This window comes from Carcharodon carcharias, chromosome 20, assembly GCF_017639515.1.
Source record: "Carcharodon carcharias isolate sCarCar2 chromosome 20, sCarCar2.pri, whole genome shotgun sequence".
NCBI classification, from domain to species: Eukaryota; Metazoa; Chordata; class Chondrichthyes; order Lamniformes; family Lamnidae; genus Carcharodon; species Carcharodon carcharias.
In genome coordinates this window covers 89,793,805-89,813,391 of record NC_054486.1, presented here as the reverse complement: position 1 = coordinate 89,813,391, position 19,587 = coordinate 89,793,805, and positions in this window count along the sequence as shown.

Sequence of the window (19,587 nt, the reverse complement as noted above, 5' to 3'; positions counted from 1 at the left end):
CAAAAGGGGAATTGGAGCAGGTGTACTGCTACTGGAGATGTGATGAACCACCTGAGCAGCATACCTATGCCAAAGGTGACAAGAGGAGAGGAAGATTCCCTTCATGTCTGGGATCAAAGGTATTCTGGGTCACATGGTCATGGGAAATTAGCAGTAGGAGCTCCACCAACTGAACTCTACTACCTAGCTGATTAGAGATCAGGAGGTAAGCTCTCGATGGTATCTGGGAAGATCTGGGTTATCGCCAGTGAATGTCCATTGTAAAAAGTTTGTTTGTAGGAGTTAAGCTTTTCCATTAACATTTATAAAGATTTGATGCCAGTGGAATAAAGGATCCCTGTTTTGTAACCTTTGTGCAGTCCATGTGCTTGAATCTCACTTAACATCTGACTGCCAAGCCGTTCCTTTTCTGATTTTAGGGATGGAATGCTCATTCCCTTGGCCTGGCATGCCAGATGCTTAGCTACATATTGGATTTACTTGGTTGTGAATAAAATGATCTATCATGTCTGTAGGAGCAGTCATTCAGTCCTGCCAACGCCGGGTCTGGTGACAGTACCATTGGGATAGGTTCTGGGCCTTCAACCCCAGATTAAGTTTAAGGCTATTTAAAAATGATGATGAATAAGCAAAACTTGCTATGTTATGTAGTAAGATAAAATTGCTGGCTACAATATTGGTCATTTGCTGTTCTAAGTAATCGTTCCTCCTCTCTGTTTGAAATGAATTTATCTTCATTAATCAATCTTAGGATTTATCAATAAAGCCGGGACTGTTGATCTTTACTTACATTTAGAAACTCAAATGAAAGGCCATGAGTCTATAGTGCACTTGTTTTCATTAACCGTAGTGAACGCTATTGGAAAATTTAATAAAAAATATTAGTTATTCTTATTTCACCCTTCAAATAAATTATTATCTCATGGAAAACACTATCAATATATTATTGAATGGGGAAAAAAATCTGACATAATATCAAATTGTGACAGAAAAAAAGCTGTTTTCAATGTGACCAGGATAAGAGGTTGTTGTGACAAGAAGACAATTTATTGCATATTATTGTGACTAATGAGATAAGCCACACAAAATTCTAGTGAGATGAGTGAGATGTATAAATTTGTAAATGTTTCACCCAATTTTTGGATGTTGACTGAGCATCACATCCCAATTTCACAGCAAATTCTATTTAAACAGAGGATGCAAAGACTGAACCTCTCTAGAGATGTTATACAGTTTAGCCCTGAGTGAGTCTCCAGATCCATCATGGATTATTGTATCCCCCAAGAATACCACTCAGACAGGCCACAGGTGGAACAAGTGATGGAAGAAAGCAATGAAAAGGACAAGAAAAGAAAGGATAATGAGTAAGACGATGGACAAACAGTGGCTGCCTAAGGTAACAAATTATTGAGGGCAGCATCTCTTAAGTAATCCGACCCCTCCATGCACTGACAGTCCCACCTGCCATCTAACTTAACTCCCCCATGCACCTTCTTAATGCCCTTAAATGTTACTATCTTAGTGATGTTCCTCTTACGCAACTAAGAACATGAAGACCAGCATCACCACAAGGAAAATCTCTTGGTTTCACATCTTGTACAGGGTTTAACATATTTATGTCCCTTTAATGGCCTATTGAATTCAGCCCAATCCCTGTGGACTTGCTTACCTATTCTAATGCTCCCATGAGGTGGTGCCCCTGTCACTGGAGCCTGGGAGATGGAAGGCTGCTAATGATCCACCAAGGTCACTTGAGATGGTTATAGTGGGCTCTGTTCAGCAGTTTTGGCCCTGAAAAGCCCAGTGCAATCTGCTGTATCTCGACATTGACTATGACAATCTATGCCATGTGCATAGTGTATAGCTACGTGTATAACTAACAAGGGCACTGGGTCAGAGACAGGCAGGGTTGCTAGAGTGCTGTCAATCTACGAGAGGACAGCATGAACCTTTCTCTTGGAGACAATGACACTGCCATGGAGCTCATGGCATTACCTTCCAGCTTCTCCACATAAAAACAGCATAAATAATAATGCTCTGGAAGCTCCTAGCCATGATTCCTACATTCCTATCCGTGCTCCTATTTAAAAGCCGGGGGGATGATGCCCCATCTCTATTGGTGCAGCACCTTTCCAGCTCTTCTTCATCTCTTTAAAATTTATTCATGGTTGTCAGTGGCTAAACCAGCATTTGCTGCCCATCCCAAAATCCCTTAGGTGGTGGTGGTGTGTTGACTTCCTGAACTGCTGCAGTCCATGTGGTGTGGATACATAGGAAAGGGGTCCCAGGTTTCTCACTAGCAACAGTGAAGGAACGGCAATATAGTTCCAAGTCAAGATGGTGTGAGGGGAACTTATGGGTGGCGGTGTTCCCATTCATTGGCTGCCCTTATCCTTCTAGGTGGTAGAGGCTGTGGGTTTGGAAGGTGCTGTCGAAGGAGGCTTTGTGAGTTGATACTGTGCATCTTATAGGTAGTACACACTGTTGCCAGTGTGGCGGAGGGATTGAATGTTTAAGGTGGTGGATGGGGTAATGATGAAATGGGCTGCTTTGTCCTGGATAGTTTCAAGCTTCTGGAGTTTGGTTGGAGCAGCAATCATTCAGGCAAATGGAGAGTATCCCATAGAACTCAAGTTCTGTCGAAGGGTCATGAGGACTCGAAACGTCAACTCTTTTCTTCTCCGCCGATGCTGCCAGACCTGCTGAGTTTTTCCAGGTAATTCTGTTTTTGTTTTGGATTTCCAGCATCCGCAGTTTTTTTGTTTTTATCCCATAACACTCCTGACTTGTGCCTTGCAGATAGTGGAAAGGATTTGAGGAACCGGTTGGTGGGTTATTCATCAAAGAATTCCCAGCCTCTGATACTCTTTTGTAGCCATCATATTTGTATGGCTGGTCCAGTTCAGTTTCTCATCAACGATAACCCTCAGAATGTTGATAGTGGGGGATTCAGCCCTAGCAATGCCGCTGAACTTCAAAGGGAGTTGGTTAGGATCTCTGCTGTTGGAGATGGCTATTTGTCTGGCTCTTGTGTGGCACAAATGTAACTTGCTCACTTATCAGCCCAAGACTGAATGTTGCCCAGGTCTTGCTACATGTGCACACAGACTGCTTCAGAATCTGAGAAGTCACTAATGGTGCTGACCACTGCATCAACTGCGAACATCCCCACTTCTGACCCTTTTGTGGACAAAAGGCCATTGATGAAGCAGTTGAAGATGGTTGGTACCCTGAGGAACTCCTGCAGAGATGTGGAGACTCTACTTTGCTTCACCTGACAGGGGAGTGAGGATTAAGGAGTAGCACTCACTTTAAAAAAAGAGCAGATTCAGTTTAGTGGCTGCTGGAAGCTGTTATACTTTTTCATACAAAGTGTGAGTGTGCAATTTCAGTGAGAAGGAACACAATGTAAGATAACCAGTCATCCAGCCTCAACACTTGCCATGACCCTGAGATGATCCATCACCAGGACCCCAATGATAGGCTCCTTAATGAAAGGGAAGCAATATGAATTTCTACGCCAGAACCCTTAGGATATCAATAGCTTATTCATATGGAAGTGCAAAGGGAGAATTGTTGCACCTTTCTTATTTTATGAATCCATTTATAACAAAGATAAGGGGGCATCTATAATTCTTACAAATGTACCCTTGAAAGGAAAGGATGATGTAAATTTTTTATATGCTTTAAATGATAAATTTTAACAAAATATTCCCTGAAAATGATAGCTAAAAATACTGTTATGAAATAAATTTATGATTGCCTATGCTGCATTATTTGATCATTATTGTAGGTCATTATAACCAGTTCTTGCTTCCATGGGATCTGGAAATAGTTTCTTATTGTTGATGTCAATGGAGGCTGGAAGAGTGGGATGTTTTTGCTGAACTGGAATCCTGATAGTAATGTTCTTATTAAGAGAGTATCACAGAATCACTGGTAATAATGCATCTCCCATTATTGTTAGCAGGAGAATTTTGCCCCAGATAAACAAGCCATTTTAAATTTGACTGCATATTTCTGCCAACAAATCCCATATGCTGCAATGCATACAGACTTCTAAAAGGTACATAAAACAATGAAGGTCTTAATCTATCAGGTTATTCCTCAATAGATCAGGAAGGCCATGGTTCCGTGTCCATGTATTTTCCCATTTTACAAGTTTAAACTTAATGATTAATAAAAGTCACTGTGCAGAGGAGGTTTACAACAATGTTGCCAAGGTTAGAAAAGTGTAGCTACGAGAAGAGATTGGATAGGTTGGGGTTATTTTTCCTGAAACAAAGGCTGAGAGGTGACTTGATTGAGGTGTACAAAATTATGAGAGGAATAGATAGAGTGGACAGAATAAAATTGTTTCCCTTGATGGAGAATTCTAGAACCAGGAGACATAGATTCAAGATAAGTGGCAGAAGGCATAGGGGGACATGAGGAAGAACGTTTTTACGCAGAGGTTAGTGAGTGTCTGGAATTCGCTGCCCAAGTTGGTAGTAGAGGCAGAAACTTTAAATTATTTTAAAAAGTACCTGGATCTGCACCTAAAGTGCTGTAAGCTGCAGGGCTATGGGCCGGGTGCAGGAAGGTGGGATTAGAAAGAGCACCTGGGTGTCCCTGGGCTGGCATGGACAAGATGGCCTGAATGGCCTCCTTCTGTGCTGTAACTTTTCTATGGTTCTATGGTTCTATTCTCATTTAGCTATTGGAATTTGTTAAGAAAAAAAGAGGTGTGGACAAATTTTCTTATCCTTTCGTGTTTTTTTAATCTTCTTAATAGTTTACAATGGTGATTTTCAACTTCAAAACCAAAACATGCTTGAAGTCAGCAAGGCAGATCCATCATTTACCTAAAGCCAGCATCAGGAGGCCAACTACTTTCAGGCTCTGGGCCTGGTTTGAATGCAGTCAGCAAGTAGCTGGGGCCAAACAGATGCTCGTCTGGTTGTCGAGGAGGCAAGAAATGAGCTGGATCCTTTGCTAAGCAGGTTGCAGCCTCATAAAGGTGGTGGTGGGGGTCGGCGGGGCTGGGAGGAGGGTGAATGGAGAGAGGGGGGGGTGAATTAATCCCAGAGCTGGAGGGTGATGAGGCTGCCAGTGGGCCAGAAGTCAGGAGAAGAAAGAAAGGTAAGGATAGCATTTCAGGTTAACGTTTTGATGAGGTTTTGACAATAAGTCATCAACCTGAAATGGTATTCCCATCTTCCGTTCCCCACAGATGTTAAGTGTTTCTACTAACAGGAGGCTGGATAATGTAGTTCAAAATAGATTTAGGTCAGACCGTGTTATAAGAATAAAGTGGCTGTTTGATAAGTGAAAAAAAATGATTCAGCAACCACATGGGAAAGGTTGCTGGGCTCTTGCTATAGTTTTAAGGCTGAATACATCTAATCTATGTAAAGGTTTTTTTTAAAGCAATTTTTATGTTGACAAATACGTTTTCCCCACTCATGTTTCCTGAGTTAGCTGATATCAGCTAGGGTAACAATGGGGCCATTACAAGTTAAGGCCTAGATTAGAGAGATTTTCAATTCAGCCATGATTCTAATTCCTGATCATTACCCAATGATGGTGCTGCTGCAAAGTGCATGATTATGGAAAGCATGCAAGGGTAGGTTTAGGTCCAACTGTTAAACTATTCTGTGTTTGTTAGCCTGCTGGCACCTATTACCTGGGTATATGCATGAACAATGGTCAACTTGGCTGAGGTACTTCAAGCATCTTGGAGGCATACTTCAGCACCTATAAATTCCCTTTTCTGTTCACTATGTATATCAATATTTTGAATAGAGGGTGCAGTGCCTAAGTTAGCAGATGATTCCAAATTTAAACTTTTAGAAGGCCAAAAGGCTGGGAGGGGATATTGATAAGAGGAGGGAATAGTCAAAAAAGTGACAGTAAAAAAAGAGGTAGAATCATATAGTGCTTATAGCATGGAAGTGCACGGTGACTCTCTGCAAGAGCAATTTAGCTAGTCCCACTCAACCACACTTTTCCTGTGATTCTGCAATTTATTTCCCCTTTTAGATGCATATCCAATTCCCTTTTGATTGCCATGATTGAATCTGCCTCTATTAGATAGTGCATTCCAGATCCTAACCACTTGCTTCATAAAAACATTGGCCAGAATTTTCAAGCCCTCCTCCCCCCCCCCCCCACCCCCCACCCCATCTCAGTGGGTTCCCCTGCAGTGGGGCCAGTGAGCCATTGAAATCTCCGTTCACATCAGAGGGAACGGAAAATCCTGACCATTCTTCCTTGTGTCACTTTTGCTTCTTAAGCCAATCACCTTAAGCCTGAGTCCGCTAGTCCTTGACCTTTCCGCCACTGGGAACTCTATCCATTCTATTTGGACCCCTCATGATTTTCAACTCTGCTATCAAATCTCCTTTCAATCTTTTCTTTTCTAAGGACAAGAGCTATAGGTTCTCCGATCTATTTACAGAGCGACGGAGAGAGGTTGGGGGAGGAGGGTTAGCTAAGTGCTTTTACAACAAGCTGCCAATGACTCCATGCTGTGGCGATTATATGATTCCATGGTTCTACCTCACATTTTTCACACTGAAGTCACTCATCCCTGGAACCATTGTCATAAATCTTTTCTGCAGCTTCGCCACAGCTGTCACATCCTTCCTTAACTGTGATGCTCAGGATTGGACACAATACTCCAATTGAGACCAAATCAGTTTTTTTTGTGTAAAACTTCATCCTAACTCTCAGCTTTTGTACTCAAAGCCTCTACTTATAAAGCTGAGGATCCCCTGGTATGAAACCATGGTGTATCTCAAAAATGACTTGATTTACTGAGTGGGCTGAAACCACATGGTAAATTTTAAAAGTACTTAAAGGTATTTTTAATTAACCTAAACAGCAGTTTTAAGATAGCTGAACATTAATTTCACTTTGCAAATTACAAAGTTGTGCTATCTAAAGAAGCCCACCAGTACAATCAGCACAAATGAGAATCGGACTCGAAACGTTAATTGTATTCCTCTCCACAGATGCTGTCAGACCTGCTGAGTTTTGCCAGGTATTTTTGTTTTTGTTTATGAATAACCCACCCTCTGACCTGCTTACAGATGTCAAGGCACAATTTGTTTATTCAGGTGGCTGCAGACCAATCCATTACATTCAATCACATTGGATATTGGACCCTGGCTGAGAAGGGAGTACTGCCAACCATTAATGTAATAGCTTTAAACAATGGACGTGGAATTAAGGTTCCCTAGCTTGCTGTGACCATCTTTAGTAACTCGCTAGTTTGCAAATGGAGGCCTTGTATGCTAACACTTTGTGTTAAAAAGGGAACTGCTTTTTCAGGATCAGAGTCCAGACAGACCATGAGTGGATGACAGCAAGATGAGAACTTGTGGTCCCTCTGTCTCTTCAGACGTTCTGCGAGCGTGTGTCCTACCTGTATCTGACCAAACAAACACCACAGGCAGTGTCTCCAACATAAACCAAACAGCTGCTGACTTCAGAGGAAAAGGCAGAAGTCATCCGTCAAGACTTTATTGTCTTTATGAAGAGTAAATTGTCTCTGCACAGAATCCAGGAAAAATCACTGAACACGACCTGAAACCATTAAATGCACCAACCTACAGGATCTGTATATGATTGACTTTCTTTTGGACACACTTAAACAACTTAACTGACCCTCCTTGCAACCTACTTTTGAGTGTCAATGAGCCTTTCGGAAGCATGTGTTGAGTGTGAGTTGAAGTTTATTTTTTCTCTAGCGGGTGTTAAGGGCAATAAACAATCATTTCTTTTCTTTTAAAACTACCAGAAAAATTGACTGTGTGCCTTTTACAGACACAGTACTTAAGCAGTTAAATACTCACTAAATTGACAAGCAAATACTTTTAAAACACTTTTGGGGTCATTCGAGAGGTAGAAAGAGAGGGAAGCCATTCTAGCAATTCTCATTTGGCCAAAACATAAGAACATAAGAACTAGGAGCAGGAATACGCAATTCAGCCCCTCGAGCCTGCCCCACCATTCAATAGGATCATGGCTGATTTCATTTTGGCCTCAACTCCAATTTCCTGCTCTCTCCCCATAACCTTTCAAGCCATTACTAATTAAAAATCTGTCTATCTCCTCCTTAAATTTATTCAGTGTCCTGGCATCCACTGCATTCTGAGCTAGTAAATTTCATAGATTCACGACCCTTTGAGAAAAGCAATTCTTCCTCATTTTTGATTTAAGTCTACCACCCCTTAGCCTAAAACTATGGCCTCTCATTCTAGAATTCCCCACAAGGGGAAACATCCGGTCCACGTCTACTTTATTTTTCCCCTTTAGAATCTTATATACCTCAATTAGATCTCCTCTCATCCTTCTAAACTCTAGCGAGTATAAGGCTAAAAATGCTCAATCTCTCCTCATACGACAAGCCCAACATCTCTGGAATCAATCTAGTGAACCTCCTCTGAACCGCCTCCAATGCAACTACATCTCCCTCAAGTAAGGGGACCAAAACTATGCACAGTACTCTAGATGCGGTCTCACCAATGCCTTGTACAGTTGCAACAATACTTCCCTATTTTTATACTCTATTCCTTTGGCAATAAATGGCAAAATTCCATTTGCCTTCCTTATTACCTGCTATACCTGCATACTAGCTTTCAGCGATTCATCCACGAGAACACCCAGATCCCTCTGCACTAAAGCATTCTGAAGTTTCTCTCCATTTAAATAATAAGTCGCCTTTTTATTCTTCTGACCAAAATGAATAACCTCACACTGATCCATGTTAAACGCCATCTGCCAATTTTTGGCCCATTTACCTAACTTGTCCATATCCATTTGTAAATGTCTTATTTCTTCTTTGCAACTTAGTTTCCCACCAATTTTGGTGTCATCTGCAAATTTAGCTATAGTACTTTCTATCCCTGGATCCAAGTCATTAATATAGGTTGTAAATAGTTGGGGCCCAAGGACTGAACCCTATGGCACCCCACTAGTTACAGCTTGCCATTCAGAAAAAGACCCATTTATCCCAACTTTCTGCTTTCTGTTGGTTAGCCAATCCTCTATCCAGGTGAATATATTACCCTTAACTCCGTGTGATCTTATCTTGTGTATTAATCTTTTGTGCAGCACCTTATCAAAGGCTTTCTGGAAGTCCAGATATACTACATCTACAGGATTCCCATTATCCACTCTGCTTGTCACATCTTCAAAGAACTCCAGCAAATTAGTCAAACATGATTTACTCTTCATAAAACCATGCTGACTCTGATGGCTTGCATTTTGACTTTCCAAATGCCCCATTACTACTTCCTTAATAATGGATTTCAACAATTTCCCAACAACAGACGTTAAACTAACTGGTCTATAGTTTCCTACTTTCTGCCTCCCCACCTTTATGAATAAGGGTGTTATATTAGCATTTTTCCAATCCACTGGAACAATTCCAGAATACAGGGAATTTTGAAATATTGTAGCCAATGCATCCACTATCTCCGCTGCCACTTCCTTTAAGTCTCTGGGATGTAAGCCACCAGGTCCTGGGGACTTGTTACCCTTTAATCCCAATAGTTTGCTCAGTACTTCTTCTCTGGCGTTTGTTCTAAGTTCCTCCTTCTCTATACCCTCTGCACTACCTGTTAGTATTGGGGTGGTACTAGTGTCCTCCACCATGAAAACTGAGGCAAAATATTGATTAAGCATCTCTGCCATTTCTGCGTTCCCCACTATTAACTCCCCAATCTCATCCTCCAAGGGACCAACATTCACTTTAGCTACTCTCTTCCCTTTTATATATTTGTAGAATTTTTGCTATCAGTTTTTACATTTTGCGCTAGTTTACCTTCATAATTTACCTTTGCCCTTTCTATTATTTTTTTAGTTGTCCTTTGTTGATCTTTAAAAGTTTCCCAATCTTCCAGCCTGCCAATGACCTTTGCAATTTGGTATGCCTTAGTTTTTGCCTTTATGTTATCTTTAACTTCCTTGCTTAGCTATGGATGCTTTTTCCCCCTCTTACCATCTTTCTTCCTCTTTGGAATATATTTTACTTGGGAGGAATTGAATATCTCCTTAAATATCTGCCACTGTTCATCAACGGTCCTACCTTGTAATCTCCCTGCCCAGTCCACTAGGGCCAAATCTGCCCTCATGTCTATGTAGTTACTTTTGTTTAACTCCAGAACACTAGTTTGGGGCTCAAGTTTCTCGCTCTCAAACTGAACTTGAAATTCGAGCATGCTTTGACCACTCTTTCCTAGAGGATCCTTTACTATGAGATCATTGATTAATCCTATCTCATTACACAAAACCAAATCCAGAAAAGCCTGCTCCCTGGTTGGTTCCACAACATATTGCCCCAAGAAACAATCTCTAATACACTCTATGAACTTTCCCTCGAGGCTACCCTTGCCAATTTGATTAGTTCAGTCTGTAAGCATGTTAAAATCACCAATGATTATTGCCGTGTCTTTCTTACGTGCTCCAAGTATTTCCTGGCTTATACTGTGCCCCACTGCTGAACTAGTGAAGAGGATTGTCAAAGGATACAACGGGGTATAGATTGTTTGGAGACTTGGGCGGAGAAATGGCAGATGGAATTTAATCCGGACAAATGCAAGGTAATGCATTTTGGAAGGTCTAATACAGGCAGGAATTGTAGAGTGAATGGCAGAACCTTTAAGTGCATTGACGGGCAGAGGGATCTGGGTGTACAGGTCCACAGGTCACTGAAAGTGGCAACGCAGGTGGATAAGGTAGTCAGGAAGGCATATGGCATGCTTGCCTTCATTGGCAGGGGTATTGAGTATAAAAGCTGGGAAGTCATGCTGCAGCTGTATAGAACCTTGGTTAGGCCACACTTGGAATATTGCATGCAATTCTGGTCGCCACATTACCAGAAGGATATGGAGGCATTGGAGAGGGTGCAGAGGAGGTTTACCAGGATGCTGCCTGGTCAGAAGGTTATTAGCTATGAGGAGTGGTTGGAGAAACTCAGATTGTTCTCACTAGAGCGATGGAGATTGAGGGGCGAGTTGAAAGAAGTTTACAAAATTATGAGTTGCATGGACGGAGTAGATAGTCAGAAGCTTTTTCCTAGGGTGGAAGAGTCAATTACAAGGGGACATAGATTTAAGGTGAGAGGAGAAAACTATAGATGAGATGTGTGGGGCAAGTTTTTTACACAGAGGGTAATGAGTGTTTAGAATTTGCTGCCAGAGGAGGTGGTGGAAGCAGGTACGAAAGTGGTGTTTGAGAGGCAGCTTGATAAATACATGAATAGGATGGGAATAGAGGGATACGGACCCCGAAGTGCAAAATGTTTCAGTTGACGGGCAATATGATCGGCGCAGGCTTGGAGGGCTGAAGGGCCTGTTCCTGTGCTGTACTTTTCTTTGTTCTTTGTTCTATTGTTTGGGGACCTATAGATTACTCACACCAGGGACTTCTTTCCCTTGCTATTTCTTATTTCTACCCAGACTACGTCTTGCTCTCCAGTGCCTATATCATTCCTCACTATAGCACTGATTTCTTCCTTTACTAACAAAGCTACACCACCTCCTTTTCCTTCCTGCTTATCCTTCTGAAACACTGAGTATCCTTGAATAGCCAACTCCCAAACCCGTTCTCCCTGTAACCATGTCTCAGTAATCTCCACCAAATCATACCTATTTAACTCCATTTGTGCTGTTAACTCATTAGTATTATTCTGAATGCTACACGCATTCAGATACAAATCCTTTAAGTTTGCCCTATTGTCAATTTTCCCTACTCTTATATGATTCTTTGGTGCAATATGGCGTTCACACACTCTGTCCCTTCCTTTCACTTTTTGGTAACAATCAGCCTCGCCACTAACCTGCACTCTTACCCGACCTTAAACTTTTATTTTTTTATATTTCCATACAACTGGACCCTCCCCCCACTATTTAGTTTAAAGCCCTATCTACAACCCTAGTTATGCAACTCGCCAGGACACAGGTCCCAGCATGATTCAAGTGGAGCCCGTCTGAACAGAATAGCTCCCTCTTTCCTCAGTACTGGTGCCAATGTCCCATGAATTCGAACCCATTTCTCCCACGCCAATCTTTGAGCCACGCATTTACCTCTTTAATCCTATAGACCCTGTGCCAATTAGCTCGTGGCTCAGGTAGTAATCTGGAGATTATTACCTTTTTGGTTCTGCTTTTTAATTTAACCCCTAGCTGCTCGTATTCCCTCAGCAGAACCTCTTTCCTCGTTCTATCTATATCGTTGGTACCTACATGGACCATGACAACTGGATCTTTCCCCTCCCACTCCAAGTACCTCTGCAGCCCAGATGAGATATCCTTAACCCTGGCACCAGGTAGGCAACACAGCCTTCGGGACTCTCAATCTTGGCTACAGAGAGCAGTATCTATTCCCCTAACTATACTATCCCTGATTACAACTCCATTTCTCTTTTCTCCTCCCACTTGAATTGCTCCCTGTACCACGGTGCTATGGTCAGTTTGCTCCTCCTCCCTAAGGCCCCTGCTTTCGTCCACACAGGGAGCAAGAATCTCGAACCTGTTGGATAAGGGCAAGGGCTGAGGCTCCTGCAGTGCTACTTCCTGGATCCCTCTACCTACCTCACTCATAGTCACAGCCTCCTGTCCCTGACCACTGGCCAAATTTAAGGTGGTTAATCTAAGGGGTGTGACTATCTTCTGAAACACAACGTCCAGGTAACTCTCCCCCTCCCTGATGTGTGGCAGTGTCCGAAGCTCAGACTCCAGCTCATCAACTCTGAGCCAGAGTTCCTCAAGCAACCATCATTTGCTACATATGTGGTCACTAGGAACCACAATCGGGTCCACCAGCTCCCACATCTTGCAGCTACAACACATCAGCTGGCCCTGTATCTCTATTATATTAAATTAGTTTTGCAATTTGTTTTCAAATTTCCTACTGGAGCTTTAGTTTATCAATCTGTAAAATATTTCTTCTATTTACCTTTAATCTGAAAGCAAGTTAGAGATTCAAAATACACTTCTTAAAATCAACTGGAACTCACTCTCTCTCTGCTGAGTTGAAGCTGAAGTGTTAGGCCTCTGATCCTGGGCCCCAGTAGTCACCTGTAATCTGAAATCAACTTAGATTAGGTAGTTCAAACTATCAGTTACTTACCAACCAATTAACTTATGGTTTTCCTGTGATGTCGCTCTTTGTTTTTTTTTCACTTGGCGACGGTGACTGCAGAGGACACTCTTCCCAGACTGCTTCATGGTGACGGTGACTGCAGAGGACACTCTTCCCAGACTGCTTCATGGTGACGGTGACTGCAGAGGACACTCTTCCCAGACTGCTTCATGGTGACGGTGACTGCAGAGGACACTCTTCCCAGACTCTCAATCCCTTTACCTTTTTAACTACTATCTCAACCTGTTCTGCCACCTTCAAAGATTTGTGTCAGAGTCTCTCTATTTTACCCCCTTTAGAATTGTGCCCTTTAGTTTATATCGCCTCTCCTTGTCCTTCCTGCCAAAATGTATCACTTCAGACTTTCCTGCATTTCATGTCTTCTGACACATGTCCATCAGTCTGTCTATGTACTCCTGAGGTCTATCACGATCCTTCTCATATTTCAAAAAACTTCCAACTTTTGTTCCACCTGAAAATATTGAAATTGTGCCCAGTACACCCAAGTCAAGATCATTAATACAGATCAAGAAAAGCAGTGGTTTGAGTACCAACACCTAGTGAACCTCATTGTATAACTTCCTCCAATCTCAAATTCAATAGTTCACCACTATTCTGTTTCCTGTCACCCAGCTCCTTCATATCTAGGCAACTAATGTCCCTTTCATTCCCTCAACTTTGCCAGCAAGCCTATTGTGTGGAACTTACTCCAATGCCTTTTGGAAATCCATACACACAGCATCAACCTAATTACCTCATCAACCCTCTGTTACCTCATCAAAAATCTCAATCACATTAGTTAAACATGAATTGCCTTTAACAATCCGTGCTGTCTGTTCTTAGTTACATTTCTCTAATTTTGTCCTGGATTATCATTTCTCAAGTTTTTCCCACCATTGGGTTAAACTGAATAGACTGTGTTTGCTGGGTTTATCCTTAGGCCCTTGTTAGTACAAGGGTATAACACTTGCAATTCTCCAGTCATCTGGCACCACCTTCCTATATATGGAGAATTGGAAGATTCCAATACTTCCAGTACTTCCGCAATTTCCACCCCAACTTCCCTCAGTGACCTCGGATGTATTTGATCCGGTCCAGGTGACGTATCAACTTTAAATAAAGCCAGTCTTTCTAAAACCTCTTCTTCATCAATTTTTAGCCTGTGCAGTACCTCAACCACCTTGGCTTTCACCAGGACTTTAATAGCATCTTGTTCCTTGGTAATGACAGATGCAAAGTACTCATTATGAATTTTGCTAAAAAGAAACAGCAGCAATTATACTTTGAAAGGATTGATGGTTGATGCTGTAGAAAAACAGATGTATTTGGGAGTCCATGATCAAACAACATCAATGGCAAAGTGTTCTGAAGAAAGGTCGTCAACTTGAAATTTTAACTCTGTTTCTCTCACCACAGATGCTGCCAGACCTGCTAGTGTTTCTAGGATTATTCTGTTTCAAGAGGCTGTAGGATTAACTTCCAGGGTTAGTGCGTTAGGTACAAATTATGTCAACAGTCAGAATTAGATTGAATAAGCAAATGGAGGAAAGGGGGACAGGGGAACCTGAGAACAGGGTGGGCAAATGTAATTAGGATGGTTTGCTACAGTAGAGGTTAAATGTGGACACGCAATGATTGAATACAAGAATGCAAGAAACAGAATCAGAGTAGACCACATGGCCTATTAGGCCTGATCCGCCATTCAATACAATCACAGCAGATCTTGGGCTTCAACTCCTGCTCATTCCCCATATCCCTTGATTCCCTGACAGACCAAAAATCTGTCTACCCCACCCCCCCCCCCCGCCCCACCCTCCCCCACCACTTAAATGTATTTAATGTTGGAGAATCCACAAATCTCTGGGCAGAGAATTGCAAAGATTCACCATCCTTTGAGTGAAGCAATTTCTCCTGATCTCAGTCCTAAATAATTGGCTCCTTTTCCTGAGACTGTGCCCCCGCGTCTTAGATTCCCTGACGAGCGGAAACAATCTCTCAGTGTCCATACCATTAAGCTCCTTCCGAATCTTGTATGTTTCACTGAGTTCGCCTCTCATTCTTTTAAACTCCAGAAAATACAAGCCCAATTTACTCAGCCTCTCATCATAGGACAGCCCCTCTCAACCCAGGGACCAATTTAATGAACCTTCATTGTACCTCCTCCAATGCAAGTATATCCTTCCTTAAGTATGGAGACCAAAACTGCATAGTACTCCAGATGTGCTCTCACCAAAATCCTGTACAATTGCAGCAAGACTTCTTTATTCTTGTACTCCAATTCCCTTGCAATAAAGGCAACATGCCATTTGTTTTCCTAATTGCTTGCTGTACCTACATGCTAGCTTTCTGCATTCTTTGTATGAGCACACCCGAGTCTCTTTGAACATCAGCACCTTTTAAACACCAATTAAAAAATATTCTGCTTTTCTATTCTTGTGACCAAAGTGACTAACTTCACACTTCCCTTCATTTTACTTGATCTGCCGTCTTGTTGCCCCCTCACATAACCCAGATATCTCGTTTCAGTTTTTCTGTCCTGCCCCCTGCCCCCCACAGCTTACATTACCATATAGCTTGGTAGAATCAGTAAACTTAGATGTATTATTCTCTTTATCTAAGTCATTATTATAGATTGTAAATAGCTGAGGCCCTAGCATTGGTCCTTGTGGCATTCCACTATTCACTGCCTGCCAACTTGAAAATGCTCTGTTTATGTCCACTCTCTGCTTCCTGGCTGTTAACCAATCCTCTATCCATGCTAATATATGACCCCCAACTCCATGAATCCTTATTTTGGCAATTAACATTGTGTGTGGCACCTTATTGAATGCCTTTTGGAAATCCAATCACAGCATATAAACTATACAGAAGTATAATAAAATAAGCTCTATGAAATGTCTTCTATATAAAATATCTGGAATATAAAGCTAGTCTCAGTAAAGGGGACCAGACAACAATTATTGATTGTTGCAAAAACCCATCTAGTTCACTAATGTCCTTTGAGGAAGGAAATCTGCTGTCCTAACCTGGCCAGGCTTACATATTACTCCAGACCCACAGCAATGTGGTTGTCTGTTAACTGCACTTTGCAATGGCCTAGCAAGCCACTCAGTTCAAAAGCAGTCAGGGATAGGCAACAAATTCTGACCTTGCCTGCAATGTCCACATCCTATGAAAGGATAAAGAGATGACATCTACCAGTTGCACCCTCAAAAAACTCAAATAAAATTGTCATACAGGATCTCCCTTTAGTAAAACCAAACTGACTTGTTCTAATCATACCATGCTTTTCTGAGTGCATTGTTAAGACTTCCTTAATAATAGATTCCAGCATTTTCCCAGCAACTGATGTTCGGCTAACTGGCCTGTGGCTCACTGCTTTCTCTCTCCCTCCTTTCTTGAAAAGTGGTGGAACATTTGCCAACTTCCAATCTGATGGGACCATTCCTGAATCTGAGGAATTTTGGAAAATTATAGCTATCGCATCCATTATCTCTGCAGCTACCTCTTAGAACCTTAGGGTGTATCAGATCCATCAGGTCACAGGGATTTGTCAGTTTCTAGTCCCTTACATTTCTCCAGTAATTTTTCTCTTCTCATATTGATTTCTCAAATTCCTCACTCTCTTTAGCTCCTAGATTACTGTCAATTTCTGATATGAAATTTGTGTCTTCTGCTGTGAAGGTAGACATAAAATATTTCTTCAATGCTTCTGCCATTTCCTCATTCCCCATGATAAGCTCTTGTGCCTCTCCTTCTAAGGGGCAAATGTTTATTTAAGCTACTCTTTTCCTTTTTATATACTTACAAAAAGCTCTTCTTTGGGGGGTGCTGAATGTCCTGTTTCCTTGTTGTAACTTCTATGTATTTACATTGGTTTTTTTAAGTTGGGAAATTATATAATCAAAACGTAGGCCAGGAAACTCCTCAGAGCTGCTCCCTCCCCACTGGTGTAAACTACACTTCTGGAGAAGTGAGAGCAGCTATAGGAAATCTCCAGCCGGAGAGTGAATGTTAGAAGGATTTATTTTAATTTGAAGTCTTGTTATTTAATGGAATGCTTTTTCACTGCTCTCTGTCTGAGCCATGTCAATTTAAGAGGGAATTAGAATGAAGAATGAAGATAATAAAATAATACAGAGGAAGAGCAAAGAGGTGGAATTAGAGGTGATAGCTCTGATAGCGGAATTAGCATTGACACAGGCAAAAAAGCCAAATGACCTATGTCTGAACTGAAATTTTGTGATAAATGCATGAATGAAAGGGAATGTAAGGGAGACTGTTCATTATTCAATCAAGTGCTTAAGGGTTAAGGTGAACTGTATTACACAGGGGATATATGGTATGTTGAAAGCACCTGGAAAAGTGCCTGTAGTAATTATCTGTAATAAAATAAATGATGTGGATAACAGCCAATCTGACTTCTAAGAAGAAATGATTAGGAGATTGCAAGATGAGGATGTCAAATTAGTGCCATGTGGGAACCTGTCAAGGCTGACCTTTGGTATTGCAAAGCTAATAGAATAATTAACTTTTAACTTGTAGACAAGGAAGGGAATACATTGAAATTTAGAATTGGTTTAGATAAAGCAAGCAGCAACTCATATTTATTTGCTACCTTTTAAAGTATCAAACTATTCCAAGTCATTTCACCCTGAGCTGTCAATGCAAGCTGGGGTAGAAGAGAAATTAGGGAAGATGGTTCAAGCCGCTTTCAAGGAAGTGGGTTTTGAGGTGAGTTTTGGAAGTGGGGAGAAACACATAGCATATGGTTAGTGAAGTCTCCACCATTGTTAGTAAACTGGGATGGGGAATAGGTGATTACTCAGTTGGCCAGAATGGAAAGATTAGAATAGGTCAGTAGAACAAAAGCAAATTTCAAAGGCACGCTCAAGGACGGTCATCAAGGGAGAAGAGAATCTTTGCACCAATAAAATGAGGGACAGGGTGTGATTGGAGATTGTAAGACTGGTTATGGGTGAAATTTGTGCAGGTTAAGGTGCAGACAGAAGAATTATGGACGAATTAAAGTTTGCAAAGACTATACTGGTTGAAAAGAGTGCAGTTTTTGAAAAGTTAGGTCCGGAGGAGAGAAAGGCATGAAAGAAATTTCGAGTGTCAGCGGGATTAAAATAGGGATGGACTCAGGTGATATTCCTGAGGTGGAGGAAGATTTGGACACATAGCCATGTATTCTGCTTCCAACTGAACCACAACTGATATTTAGCCTTTTGTTCTCAAGCAGTTGTGGTTATCATGTATAACAAAGATGTAGTCCAGCTTCAGCAAATTCCAAGTTACAGGAAACTATGGAAATATCACGCAGCAGTGATAGGAAGAGGAAAAAAACATGAATGAGGGCTAAGTTTGTAATGGCCTGCTTTCACAGGTAAAATTAGTATGGGCCAGAACCAGGATGCCTGAGAGCTTTCCCACATTGGTCCTCAAGCTTCACTGTAATAAGCGTGGCAAGCATCCAATGCCTATTTTGTCTGCCAATGCAGTTTACCTATTTGGCTAAATGGAAATTGGGGCACTCACTGACCAGCAGCAGTCCTCAGGTAAGCCCTGGGAAGATTGAAGAGAAAAGAAAGGGGTGGGGGGGGGGCGTGATCCATGGCCAGCAGTGGTCATGCAGTAGTTCTGTATTGCTGGAAGGAGCGCTGCTGATTCACCTGGATCCACATCAAGAATGAAAGAAATGTTTGTATTTTTGATGGCGGACTCCATTGCTCCCTTAAGGATTGCTGATTATGCCACTTGTAAACCAGGTTTTGCTGAGGAGAGAAAGCCTAGTGCCTATTCCATTATGGACAAAAAAATTTTATGGATGAGCCTCAAAGAGATGCAGGATCTTCATTTCCTTATTGAGATGAGGCCTACACTTTGCGGCTACCTAACACAGACATTGACGAGTTTCAAAGTGGCCTGATTGCAGGCACAAATTGACCATAGGCATTGGTAATGTATCATCATGCTGCCAATTACAAAATGTTATAAGATCAGCCTTCATATTTTACCCTACGCTACACTTGGTAATACTTGGGTGAATTATCTTTTTAAATAAGGTTAGAAATCACATTTTTATTAAATCAGCCCATTTTGTAACAAATTTCTCTCTTCGCTATTTTAATGGAGCTGCTAATCTATTTAAAATAAGTAGATTAACTCATCTGTTAAAATGGCAGAGGTGCTTAATAAGACCATATTAAGGATTCGTACAAATTTACTGGCAGTAATTTCTAAAATATGCAAGGATTATAATGCACTTGTCTATATCAATATATAAATGCTGCACTTCAATCCAGTACCTCCATCATTGTTTCAGGGTCTATCAGAATATTTATTGAACCTATAACCAAATTTCTCCAATTCTCAATGAAGTTTTAAGCTGAAATTGTGTTTTGAATTACTGGTAGTTTGTAATAAGTGTAACTTTTTTTTAACCAGTTGCCT